The sequence below is a fragment of the Mustela lutreola genome, chromosome 5 (genome assembly GCF_030435805.1).
Source record: "Mustela lutreola isolate mMusLut2 chromosome 5, mMusLut2.pri, whole genome shotgun sequence".
Classification (NCBI taxonomy): domain Eukaryota; kingdom Metazoa; phylum Chordata; class Mammalia; order Carnivora; family Mustelidae; genus Mustela; species Mustela lutreola.
The window spans coordinates 128,429,888-128,442,013 of NC_081294.1; the positions used below are offsets into that span (position 1 = coordinate 128,429,888).

Sequence of the window (12,126 nt, forward strand, 5' to 3'; positions counted from 1 at the left end):
TACAAATCTTTAATGTGAAAACACAGTATTAACATTTCTTTCAATATTTCATAGTATTTTTAACTTACCAGTTTGTTTGAATCAGGAAACAAAAGATATTCAGTGCATTTCATTGATACAATTTAAATTGCTTTTGATTTATAAGCTTTCCATCCATTTTTTTTCTTTCAATTTATTTGATAAAGAAACCAAAGGTATTGATCCTATATAACTGCACATTTTGAATTTTGCTCATTGTCTCCTTTTCTATCAAAGTGGTCTACATACCTTTTGCTATAAAGAGTGGTTGCATTTAGAAGGCTGATCAGATTTGTCCTATTTTTTTTATAATAATACTTCACAAGGAATTGTAGCTTCTATCATACCACATCAATAGGTACATTATGTCTAGTTTTCATTTTTCTTGTTCTTATTGAGGTTGATCTAATAGCCAGATATTTCTCATTTTTTAAGCATCAATACAAACTTAGAATGATACCAATACAGTATTTTTATGAAAATTAAGATTATGAAAACATTTAAGATATCTGCACTTTTTTAATGTCTACATTATTTTAATTAAGATATTTTCTATTCTTTTGTATCTATCAGTTTATTTATTTTTATTGTCAATATACATAATAAAATTACCACTTTTACCATGTTAAAGTGTATAGAAAAAGATGGAATGTCTCATGAATTTACATGTTATTATGTCACAGGGTCTGTGCTAATCTTCTTCTTGTCATTATTATTTTAGTGTATGCATAATGCTGAGAAAAACTTGCATTTCTTTTTATCCTTGGAATATACCTGATTATCTGACTTGGTCTGTACTCCAAATTACCCTATCTTAAAATCCTATTAATGAATAAATCTCATGACCCTTAAACATTTTTCATTGCAAATGTGTTTCATTATTTTGTCATTTGTTATTTATTGATTATAATGTTTGTGCTATTTTTTGTACAAGTAATATAACTAAAATTACTATTGATTATATTTTGTGAGTCATAATTAAGAGTAATTATCAAGTTTAAAGGTGAATTAATTTCTTCTAATACTGACATATTTATTCTGGAGATAATTTTGTCTTTTCTTTGTGTGGTTATGCCATTATTCCTACACTACTAATTATGGGGAATATTATTCTCACCAATTCCTAATGCTATGTTTCTAATATACTAAGTTCTTATTTGCAAATATTTCTATTCTCAGATTTTCTTAGTCCATTCATTTTCGAATATCTTGTTCTCTTGCATATAGAGGTCATAAAATATACTTAAAATATCCCTTTCATGGTTTCTGTGTTTTCTCTATTTATCCTTTCATATAGTCCTTAGAATTTTTTATCTCACAAAAAAAGGTCCATTACTAAATTGCAATAATATTAAATTTATAAGTCAAAGATTTTTACTAATATTCACATAAATGGTTGGTTTTTAGATTTCTTTTTTGGAGCATTTTTATCAGGTTTTATAATCAATAATATACTCACCTTATAACAAGAATTTAGAAGGGTTATTTTTCCCTGTGTTTATTTTTCAAATATTTAAGTAGTACTTGGGTTATTGTTAAAGTTATTTAAAGCAAGTCACTTGTGAAAGCATTTGGAGTTCAAATAAAATAATTTTACCCAAGTATGTATTGATATGGGTTGTTTGTAAAACTTTTCTCTGAGAGGGGACCTGGGTGGCTTCATCAGTTAAATGTCTGCCTAATCCTCAGGTTCTGATTTCAGGGTCCTAGGATTGAGCTCAGGCTCCCTGCTCAATGGGGAGTCTGCCTCTCCATCTGTCCTTTCCCTCTGCTCATCCTGTCTCACTGTCTTGTGCTTTCTTTCTCAAATAAGCAACTAAAGTCTTAAAAAAAAAGTTGTTTTTTTGAGAAATGATATTCTCTCTCTTTTTTTTTTAAAGATTTTATTTATTTATTTGACAGAGATCACAAGTAGGCAGAGAGACAGGCAGAGAGAGAAGGAAGCAGAGAGCCCAACGTGGGGCTCAATTTCAGGACCCTGAGATCATGACCTGAGCCAAAGGCAGAGGCTTTAACCCATTGAGCCATCCAGGTGCCCCTTCCCTTTCAATATTTAGGTATAATTCTTTATTTCAGGTAAGTTCTATTAAAATATAGTTTTTAATATGTATTCTTTGCTTTTCCTTTTGTTTTCACTGGGATTGTATGTATGTATGTATGTATATATGTGTGTGTGTGTATGTATAATTTCTGTACCTTTGGCTATTACTTGCTCATTTTATTTCTATTAATTTTTGCTTGATTTTAAAATGTACTATTTTATTTTTCATTGTCTATGTCTTTTACTGTATCATCTGTGATACCTTTTCATTCTTTTTTAAAAATTTAATTTAATTTTCAGTGTTCCAAAATTCATTGTTTAGGCACCATGCCCAGTGCTCCAAGCAATATGTGCCCACCATTATACCCACCACCAGGCTCGCAAACCTCCCACCCCCCTCCCATCCAAAATACTCAGTTTGTTTCTCAGAGTCCACAGTCTCTCATGGTTTGTCTTCCCCTCCAATTATCCCCAACTCACTTCTCCCCATCTCCCCATGTCCTCCATGTTATTCCTTATGCTCCACAAGTAAGTGAAACCATAGGATACTTGAGTCACTCAGCTTGACTTATTTCACTCAGCGTAATCTCTTCCAGTCCCGTCCATGTTGATACAGAAGTTGGGTATTCATCCTTTCTGATGGAGGCATAATAGTCCATTGTATATATGGACCGTATCTTCTTTATTCATTCGTCTGTTGAAGGACATCTTGGTTCTTTCCGCAGTTTGGCGACCGTGGTCATTGCTGCTATGAACATTGGGGTACAGATGGCCCTTCTTTTCACTACATCTGTGTCTTTGGGGGTAAATACCCAGTAGTGCCATTGCAGGGTCATAGGGAAGCCCTATTTTAAATTTCTTAAGGAATCTCCACACTGTTTTCCAAAGCAGCTGCATCAACTTGCATTCCCACCAACAGTGTAAGAGGGTTCCCCTTTCTCTACATCCTCTCCAACACTTGTTGTTTACTGTCTTGTTGATTTTGGCCATTCTCACTGGTGTAAGGTGATATCTCAATGTGGTTTTTATTTGAATCTCCCTGATGGCTAATGATGATGAACATTTTTTCATGTATCTGTTAGCCAATTGTATGTCTTCATTGGAGAAGTGTCTGCTCATGTCTTCTGCCCATTTGTTGACGTGTTTATCTGTTTTGTGTGTGTTGAGTTTGAGGAGTTCTTTATAGATCTTGGATATCAGCCCTTTGTCTGTAGTGCCATTTGTGAATATGTTCTCCCCTGCCGTGGGTGGCCTCTTTGTTTTGTTGACTGTTTCCTTTGCTGTACAGAAGCTTTTGATCTTGATGAAGTCCCCAAAGTTAATTTTTGCTTTTGTTTCCTTTGCCTCTGGAGACATATCTTGAAAGAAGTTGCTGTGGCCGATGTCGAAGAGGTTACTGCCTGTGTTCTCCTCTAGGATTTTGATAGATTCCTGCCTCAACGTTGAGGTCGTTTTTGTTTTTTTTTTTTAGATTTTATTTATTTCTTTGACAGAGAGAGATGACAGGCAGGCAGAGAGGAGGAAGCAGGCTCCCTGCCTTGCAGACAGCCCGATGTGGGGCTTGATCCCAGGACCCTGAGATCATGACCTGAGCTGAAGGCAGCGGCTTAACCCACTGAGCCACCCAGGCGCCCCAACGTTGAGGTCTTTTATCCATTTTGAGTTATTTTTGTGTATGGTGTAAGAGAATGGTCGAGTTTCATTCTTCTACCCATAGCTGTCCAGTTTTCCCAGCATCATTTATTGAAGAGACTGTTTTTTTCCTCACTATATATTTTTCTCTGCTTTGCAGATTAGTTGACCATAGAGTTGTGGGTCCATATCTAGGCTCACTATTCTGTTCCACTGGTCTGTGTGTCTGTTTTGTGTCAGTACCATGCTGTCTTGGTGATCACAGCTTTGTAGTAAAGCTTGAAATCAGGCAACATGATACCCCATATTTTGTTTTTCTTATTCAACATTTCCTTCGCAATTCAGGGTCTCTTCTGTTTCCATACAAATTTTAGGATTGTTTGTTCCAACTCTGAAAAATGCCGGTGGAATTTTGATCAGGATGACATTGAAAGTACAGATGGCTCTAGGCAGTGTAGACATTTTAACAATGTTTCTTCCTCCAATCCATGAGCATGGAATGCTCTTTCATCTTTTTGTGTCATCTTCAATATCTTTCGTAACTGTTCTGTAGTTTCTTGAGTACTGATCCTTTATCCTGTTGGTTGGGTTTATTCCCTGGTATCTTATGATTCCGGTGCTATTGTAAATGGAATCGATTCTCTCATTTCCCTTTCTATATTTTCATTGTTATTGTATAAGAAAGCAACTGATTTCTGTACATCGATTTTGTATCCTGCCACATTACTGTATTGCTGTATGAGTTCTAGTGGTTTGGGGTGGAGTCTTTGGTTTTTCCATATAAAGTATCATGTCATCTGCAAAGAGAGAGAGTTTGACTTCTTCTTTGCCAATTTGAATACCTTTTATTTCTTTTTGCTGTCTGATTACTGTTGCTAGGACTTACTAGTACTATGTTGAACAACAGTGGCAAGAGTGGACATCCTTGTCGTGTTCCTGATCTCAAAGGGAAAGCTGTCAGCTTTTTGCCATTGAGGGTGATATTTGCCGTGAGTTTTTCATAGATAGATTTTATGAAGTTGGGGAATGTTCCCTCTATCCCTATACTTTGAATCGTTTTAAACAGGAATGGATACTGTATCTTGTCAAATGCTTTTTTTGCATCAATTGAGAGGACCGTGTGGTTCTTCTCTCTTCTCTTATTGATTTGTTCTATCACACTGAACGATTTGTGAATATTGAACCAACCTTACATGTCATCAATAAATCCCACCTGGTCATGGTGGATAATCTTTTTAATGTATTGTTGGGCCCTATTAGCTAGGATCTTTTTGAGAATCTTGGCATCCATATTCATCAGGGATACTGGTCTGAAATTCTCCTTTTGGGTGGGGTCTTTGCCTCTTTGGGGATCAGGGTAATGCTGGCTTCACAAAAAGAGTGTGGAAGTTTTTCCTTCTGTTTCTGTTTTTTGAAACAGCTTCAGGAAAAGAGGTATTATTTTTTTTCTTTGAATGTTTGGTAGAATTCCCAGAGAATCCATCAGGTCCTGGCTCTTGTTTTTTGGGAGATTTTTGATCACTGCTTCAATCTTGTTACTAGATATTTGTCTATTCAGTTTGTCAGTTTCTTCCTAATTTAGTTTTGGAAGTTTATAGGTTTCCAGGAATGCATCCATTTTGTCTAGGTTGCTTAACTTATTGGCATATAACTGTTGAGAATAATTTCTGATGATTGTTTCTATTTCCTTGGTGTTAATCGTGATCTCTCCCTTTTCATTCATAATTTTATTAATTTGGGTCCTCTTTTTTTTCTTTTAGATTAGTTAGGCCAATGGTTTATTGATCTTATTCTTTCAAAAAACCAGCTTTTAGCTTCATTGATGTATTCTACTGTATCTCTAGTTTCTATCTCATTGATCTCTGCTCTAATCTTGATTATTCCCTTCTTGTGTATGGGGTTAGCTTAATTTCTTGTGATTCTCCAGTTATTTAAGGTATATATTTCAGTTTTTTTGAGGGAGGTTTGGATGGCTATGTATTTTCCCCTTTGGACCACCCTTTCTGTATCCCATAGGTTTTGGACTGAAGTGTCTTCATTCTCATTGGTTTCCATGAATTGCTGAAGTTACTCTTTGATTTCCTGGTTGATCCACACATGCTTAAGCAAGGTGATCTTTAGCTTCCAAGTGTTTGAATTCCTTCCAAACTTTTTCTTATGGTTGAGTTCCAGTTTCAAAGCATTGTGGTCTGAGAATATGCAGGAAATAATCTCAATCTTTTGGTATTAGTTGAACCCTGATTTGTGACCCAGTATGTGGTCTATTCTGGAGGAAGTTCCATGTGTGCTCAAGAAGAATGGGTATTCTGTTGTTTTGAGGTGGAATATTCTGTATATATCTATGAGGTCCATGTGGTCCAATGTGTCATTCAATGCTGTTGTTTCTTTATAGATTTTCTGCTTGGATGATCTGTCTGTTACTGAGAGTGGCATGCTAAGATCCCATACTATTAATGTATTCATATGAATATGACTCTTTCTCTTGATTAACAGTTGTCTTATGTATTTGGCTGCTCCCATATTGGGGGCATAAATATTTACAATTGTTAGATTTTCTTGGTGGATAGACCCTTTAAGAATGATGTGAAGAAAGAAGTGTCCTTCTTTATCTCTAACTAGAGTCTTTAGTTTAAAATCTAATTTATCTGATATGAGAATCGCTGCCTCAGCTTTCTTTTGAGGCCCATTGGCCTGAACAATGCTTCTTCATCCCTTTAGTTTTCAGTCTGGATGTGATCTTAGGTTCCAAATGGGTCTCTTGTAGACAACATATGGATGGGTTCTGTCATTCTATCCAATTTGCAGCCCTGTGCAGTTTTATGGGAGCATTTAGACCATTCACGTTGTGAGTGATTATTGAAAGATATGTTTTTTTGATATCATGTTGGCTGTGAAGTTCCTAGTTTCTATAAATTATCTCTGTAATATTCTGTTCTATGATACTCTTGGGTTCTTTCTTCCTTTATAGAACTTCCTTTAATATTTCTTGTAGTGCCAGCTTGGTGGTCACATACTCTTTTAAACTTTGCTGGTCTTGGAAGCTCTTTATCTCTCCATTCATTTTGAATGTCATCCATTTTGAATGCTGGATAAAGTATTCTTGGCTGCATGTTCTTCTCATTTAGTGCCCCTGAATATGTCTTTCCAGCCCTTTCTGGTTTGCTAGGTTTCTGTGAACTGGTATGATGTTATTCTGATGGACCTTCCTCTGTAGGTAGGGAATCTCTTCCCCCTACCTGCTCTCAAGAGCTCTTGTTTAAAATTATGATTCATCCGTCTCACAATCAAGTGTCTGGAGGTCTTTCTAGATTCATTGATCTTGGGGGTGATCTTTTTACCTCTAGGACGCGAACTCTGGTTCCAATTTCCAGATTGGGAACATTTTTGTGGAGAATTTGTTCATCTATATCTTCTAGTCTTCTTTCTTTCTCTCCCCCCTCAGGGATCCCAATAATTCTGATGTTGGAATGTTTCATGGCATCATTTACTTCCCTTATTCTGTTTTCATGGCTTCTCAGCTATTTGTTCCAGGCCTCTTCCTGATCCATTTTCTCTATCAGTTTTTCCTTTAGATCACTAATTCTATCTTCTGCCTATGGTTACCCTAGCTGTTAGAGTATTTAGATTAGATTGGATCTCATTGATAGCATTTTTAACTTCTTCCCTGGGCAGCTTTCCCTTCAGCCCTTAGATTCCTTGTTGTCACTAATGGTTTTCTCCAACCTAGCCATTGCCTGGAGTATTGTTACGGTGACTCCCCTTCCTGACATACTGTTTATGTCCATATCCAATAGTTCTTATGAAGAGGGCACAGTCTCCAAATTTTTCCCCTGTTGGATGTTCCTCCTCCTAGTCATTTTGATGAGAGGTGGTTGAGGGGATGTGTACCTGAATATATCAACTGTAATCCTGGCAGGGTGCATCCTGGAATGCTTCTGAGCAACCTGAAGTCACCATCAAAAAGAAAGAAAAAAGAACAAAAGAGAGAGAGAGAAAGAGACAAAAAAAAAAAAAAAAAAAAAAAGACTCAGCCTGAATGGGCCCCAAGGGTAAGATTTACAAGGTATACAAACAAAAATGGATAAACAAAAAGACCAACAAAAGTAAATGACAAGAAAAAAAAAAAAAGAACCCAGCCAAAATGGACTCCAAGGATAAGATTTATATAATACCAGAACAAAAACAAATACACAGAAACACTGACAGAAGAAAGAGTTGTGAGGGTGGTTATAAATCCTCAATGTGGGAGAGGAAGGTTATTTTCTGGGTGTATCTTGATATCTTTGTTAAAGGACTCAACTTTCTAGAGATAAAGGGAGAGTAAAACAGATTTATATATAGGGCTAGTACTGATTAGGGAAAGAGGATTACCTTGAAGCTTATATCTATATGTATATTTAAAAAAATAGATAAGAAAAAGAAAAATAGGTATATCTATGAAAAAAGTTCAGGTTAAAAGGTTATTATGGAATATGTTGTATTAAACCTCTAGCTGTAATGGTAAATAGGTAAAAAAATGAAAAAGAACAATAGTGAGAATGAATTAAAATTAAAGTTGTATCTATGAAGTACACAGATTTTAGAGCAATACTGGGAGCTTAATATCTTGTTTTCCCCTCATATTGGGGTTTTACAGTTTTATGGGGGCCCTGTGGTAGTTGTCTGCTCCTTCTTTCAGCTGGGTGTCTGGGGGAGGGGCCTGCTGCATTGTTTTTCAGTCAGCCTTTCTTGGATTGAGTCCTCCTGCCCCCTGTGAAGGGGCTGGGCTCTGTAGAAACCAGTTTTTCAGGCTTTGTTCTCTGGAGGTTTTTGTTCTTTGGCAGCTTTTTGGGGCTTTCAGAGGTTTAGTGGGAAGCAAACTGCACCCAGACCTCCATCTCAGAGAGAAGCCTGAGTCTGCTCCCCTCTGGGTGGTCCAGAGCACACAGACTCCCCACTCTCTAAGTTCTGCTGAGCCGTGCAACCTCCTACAGGCAGAGCACAACCCCAGGCCCCGTCTCAGTCTCAGGGGTCTCCTGAAGTGCCCACTTATCTCTGCACTCCAGTGCTACTAAAACCATGAGAGATATTGGTCCAGGGAGCCTGCTTTTGCCAGCACTGCTCTCTGGGGTAGTTCCTTCAAGTCCAGGCTGGGAGTGTTTAGACTCTGTGGCTGGGGAGTGTGGTTCAGACCCAGGTCACACAGTGAGCACAGAATGCGAAAAGCTGTGGTTCTAGAGGGGGTCACCAGACTTCCTCATGCTGGGGCAGGAGTGCACCCTGGCTGAGTGGTGTTGCAAACTGCACAACTCTGGCAGCTCCAGGACCAGGAACTGGAGGCTCCACTGCTGCATTCTCACTGGCAAGGGTGGTCATCAGCAGTGGCCATCCTGGGATCATGGGCTTAGGCCTGTGCCCATGACTGTCTGATTCCACCAGTTGCCCCTTAAGATCTTTTGCTCTTTTTGAGTGCTTTTAACCAGACCCCAAGTTAATGCTGGTCCCCAGTCACAGGGCACTTTTGTATTGGGGTATTACTTTCCAATGGGTCACTTTTGGTGGCTCCCTCCCCATTCTGTTTATCCTCTGATATCAGTCCTATTCTCACTCTGCTTTACCTCTCCACTGGCATCTTCTTCCCCTGTAGAGATCTGGAAATGTATAATCCTACATCTCAGGCTGGTTTCATGGGTGTTCAGAGTGTTCTGGTAGATAATTTGCTCACTTTAGAGGACTGGTTGAATCAGGGACTCCTATGTCTCTGCCGTCTTACCCCTACTCACCTCTTCATATTCATTGTCTATTTATCTTTATTTCTAAAATTATTTTAAATTTATTCCTAAATCATCCTTGAACTCAGGTCTGTTTTCAAGCTCTCATATTTTCATAATTTTATTTTTCTCATTTTTTCTAGTTCTTATGTTTTCATATTTTAATTTTATTTGGCTTATTTTGAAATACTAAGCTTCAATTTTTAAATCTTTTTTGGTAGATCATATTCTTTTGGCATGTCCTCATTGTCTAAAAGCATGTTTATTCTCCCCCATTTATGTATATATTTTCAACCTGCAGTGAATTGGTATGGAATTCAACCACAATTCTGTCACGTTATGAATGTTTATATGAAATGAGTATTTTTGAATTTTAAAAGTTATCCTCAAAATATGGGAATATACCAAGGTAACTTGCAGAGCTCCATGGCTTCATGCTTTTCTTTACTGTGAAGCATCAAATAGCTACTTCAAGTACTGTTAGAACTGTCTCCTTTCTTTTCATTTTTAATGTTAACAGAGTGTTTCCTTTTTTTCTCTCTTTCTCTTCCACACTGCCTGCCTCAACTTTCTCTTTTTTCCTCATAGTATCTTTCTCCTGCTTAATTTGTATTCTGTCCCCAACAGTTAGTTCCTCTTTAGCATTGGTTTCTCCTTGAAGAAAGCTTCTTCAGTTGGTTGGTTTCAACCTTTCACAACAACCAAACAAACTTAACACTAACATTTCTGAAGTCCCTTAAACTCATCCTTACAAAGGAAACAGAAAACCTCCTCTCCTGATGCTTTCCTCAGATAGCTACACCTGACTTCTATTCCAGAGTCTTCTCTTGCTTTCTGAATGAGTTGTTTTGGCAATTTACCAGCATCAGGTCTATCAGAAATTACTGTCCTCCACATCCTCTCACATGGTTAATTATATACATGGGTGCTTGTTCGTAGTTTGGCACAGCACAATGGAGTTTTGTGGTTTGTAAAGATAGCACTTGACTACTTTGGTTTAAAATGCTTTAAATGTTCTATTTTATTTACTTACATATCCAGTGCTTTAATGCATTCATTATTATGTCTGTTTGTTAGGAGAGTCAAGAAAACTTAAATACATTGCTACTCCATTAATAACATGTTTCTTTTAAATGGATTATTTTTTAGGGCATTTTAGCATTATTAAGTAGAAAATATGGATTGACTTTTGTTTATTATACTTGTATCCTGCAACTTTGCTATGATCATTTATTAGTTTCAGGAACTTTTTTGTTGATTCTTTCAGATTTTCTTCATAGATAACCATGTCACCTGTAAATAAAGTTTATTTCTTCCATCCCAATCTATATGCCTTTTCTTTTCTTTTTTCTTTTCTTACTGAATTACCTAGGACTTCCCAAATCACAGTTAAGGTAAATAGAATTCAAAAGAAGGTAGTAGTACCATTGTGTGGGGGGGGAAATATGGTTCATTACTGCTATGATGGTTTGAGTTTCAGGGACAAAGATTTAAAAAGAAAGGCATGACAGAAAAGGAGCCACAGTAAAATTATTTGTGTCTTTGGCTTGCTGTTTAGCTATGCTTCCAAGCAGTAAAACTCCAGGGTATCTAGCAGAGAGCAACCACAGGGAGTCAGGAGAGATTTGAGTAGATACTTAGTTCTCTAAAACTGTCAGGCCAAGCTCAGTTAGAGATACCGTGGTGAGCACCCAGAACTTTGAGTTAAGAATACAGAAAGCCCTACTCTAAAAATAAGAGCAAAATCTTAGAATTAAGATACATACTCTAGGAGTAAAAGATATGTTTAGGAGAATTAGAAGGCAAGGTAATCCAGATCTTTATTGTGTATTACCTCCAATATATGATTATAAAATTACTAACCATATGAGTAACCAGCAACAAGACAAGCAGTAAAGAAATACAATATTATAGGGGCACCTGGGTGGCTCAGTGCATTAATGCCTCTGCCTTTGGCTCAGGTCATGGTCTCAGGGTCCTGGGATCGAGCCCTGCATCAGGCTCTCTGCTCGGAGGAGAGCCTGCTTCCCCCTCTCTCTCTGCCTACTTGTGATCTCTGTCAAATAAATAAATAATTCTTAAAAAAAAAAAAAAGAAGAAATACAGTATTATAAAAACAGCCCGAGAGATGGTACAAATATTGCAGTTAGCAAGAACTTTAACATATTCTTGGTTCATATATTATAGAAAAGAGAGAGAAGGAAAAATAATATGATGAATGGATGGGATTATTGATAGAATGTTTATATATTTATACAAAGAAGAATCAAGTAGGGATGCCTGGCTGGCTCAGTCGGTTAAGCATCTGCCTTTGACCCGGGTCATGATTCATGGGTCCTGGGATTGAGCCCCAAGACCAGTCTGCTTCTCCTTTTCCCTCTGCTCCTCTCAGCTACTGAGCCCCTCCAATATTCTGTTATGCACTACCTAACTCAAATAAATAAAATCTTAAAAAAAAAAAAAGTGGATCTCATGGATATGATTAAAAGCAAAGCATAGGGTAGGCTATGTATATTGAAGTCAGAAATACATTATTAGAAATGATATATAAACTGAAACAAAAAAATAAAAAGGTGAATGCAACAAAGTAAAACTAAGTATAAAATACATGTGGAAATTAAAAAAAAAAAAAATCCCAGGCAGAAAAGGCAGAGTTGGGATAGAAACAATACTTGAAAAAATAAT

General features: G+C 37.0%; 1 pseudogene; it reads right to left on the reverse strand.

Annotated features, from left to right (window-relative positions):
* Positions 1-656: 656 nt before the first annotated feature.
* LOC131832894 (U6 spliceosomal RNA) lies at positions 657-753 on the reverse strand (annotated as a pseudogene).
* Positions 754-12,126: the final 11,373 nt, after the last annotated feature.